Below are 2,247 nucleotides of genomic sequence, written 5' to 3' on the forward strand. Positions count from 1 at the left end.
TTAGTTGCTATGAAGTACATGAAATTTTATCAGAAAAAATGAAATTAATGTGGGCCAGAGTTTTTCTGGAAGGTTTTGTAATAAGTTTTAAGATAGTTTTGAAGGATTTTGAAAATAAATGGATATACATGCAAATACCAGGATAAAACTTTGGGGGAAAATATAAACCCAGGAAGAGGAAGTGCTGTCATGGGGTGGATAATGCCAGTGGCTGCAAAGCATTTGAATAATTCTTATCCAAGTTGACATTGAGACTTCATGGCTGCATTGAAGCTAGAACATGATGTCTGTGGGAGTGTCCTTGGGACAAAGGTACATTCTGTAAATCACTCATTTAAAAAAAATTTTTTTTGACGTTTATTTATTTTTGAGACAGAGAGAGACAGAGCATGAACGGGGGAAGGTCAGAGAGAGGGAGACACAGAATCTGAAACAGGCTCCAGGCTCTGAGCTGTCAGCACAGAGCCCAACGTGGGGCTCGAACTCACGGACTGCGAGATCATGACCTGAGCCGAAGTCGGCCACTTAACCGACTGAGCCACCCAGGCGCCTCTGTAAATCATCCCTTTAAAGAATGATTATTCAATCAGACCATAACTATAACGTATGTACTTTTTCTTTATAACTGACAGGACTTCTGTGATTATGGGGCTCAGAGGAGAAAAATGGCATGAGTACTGAAAGTTTAGGCTTTGTTCAAAATGGAAGAAAGATTTGTCTTGTTTCAGCAGCAACCACTGTCCAGTGGTGGAGAACCACAGTTTCTATTTCTAATACTAGAAGCAAATCAAAAGCAAGAAGAGATGCATATGAAAAGAGTTATATCTAATATAAATACTTTCAAATGTTTAAGTTTTGTTTTAAAAATATAAATTGACAGTAAATATTATACAGCATTTATATTTGTTATAGATGATATTTCTATTAGCTGTTTCAAGAGATAAATTACTGAATCTCAGTGAGTTGGTAAAACGGAAAGTTTATTTCAAGATTATGCAAAGTCCAAAATGTGATATACTTCAAAGGGCAGGTAACAATTCTTACAGTGGTGATTATGTCAGTTTTGGCACCCTAAGTTTCTTTTGTAGGAATTTGTTTACTTCATATAAATTTTTAAATTTATTTGCAATAAAATAGATATTTCCCAACTTGTTTTATAAGGCCAACATCACTTTGATTACAAACTTAACAATGACATTAAAAGATAGGAAAATTGCGCCATTCTCTCTCAGAAGCATGAATGCAAAAATCCTGAACAAAATAGTGTATGAAACCCAGTGATACCTAAAATGTATAATAAATTGCTAGAGCAATTATTTCAATAGTAATAATTGAAATACTGAGCTAGAGCTCAGGCTGGGAAGCTGAGCTATCCCAGCCTGAGTGGCAGGGCCCGGGCTGTGGACAGACTGGTGACTGCAAGGCGGCCCACTGACAGTGAAGCTTCTTGCACTCCTGCTTTTAGTAATTTGGCCTTAAAACTACCTGAGGTATTGTCTGTTGGGGAATGGCCCTCGGCAGGCCCTCTGGGAAAAGAAGCATTAGGAAAGAAAATAAGGTTCCGCAAGAAATTGTGTAGCCTTACGTTTAGCCCTTGCCATCCCCTATGGAGACTCCTCTACTTACAGGAAGGATAGCCTCATGCATTTGCTAGCAAAGAGGGCCTGTAAAGGAGAGACATAAGGATTTGAAAGCCTCACTCCGGCAACTAAGGAGTGTATCTCTGGGCACAGGTGACTTCAACCCATAGCCCCACCTGGCCCCCCGGAGGCATTCCAGATGATGACTGAACCTAGTCGGTTAAGGTACAGAATGGTTCATTGTTTCCTAGGTGCATTGTCTCTCTGAGAATGTATGAGGCATGGGTTTCTAGGGCTTTTTCAGCCCCTTTCTGGCACCTCAGACCGAGGCAAACACATTGTTCTTCTGGCTTCAAGTGGTTAGGAGGTCATGTCCCTATAACTGTTCCACTTGAGGTGTTTCATGCGAACAGCAAAGCAAATGCTTCATAGACTATAGATAATTATAGATAAACGCAGATGCATAATGGAATAATGTAAGAAATTAATCAATAATCAAAGGCTGTGTGGGAACATTACGGGAAAATCGCCATGTTATTTCTTAAAGGTTGATTACACATAGGAACGTTTTTAAAATTAGGTAATGTTAGAAAAACGTAGATGACGTATGCTACAAGGAAATCACTAGCAAATATAATGCCACGTTTGCTACAATAAATCAGCCAGT

This window comes from Acinonyx jubatus, chromosome B1 (genome assembly GCF_027475565.1).
Source record: "Acinonyx jubatus isolate Ajub_Pintada_27869175 chromosome B1, VMU_Ajub_asm_v1.0, whole genome shotgun sequence".
Taxonomy (NCBI): Eukaryota; Metazoa; Chordata; class Mammalia; order Carnivora; family Felidae; genus Acinonyx; species Acinonyx jubatus.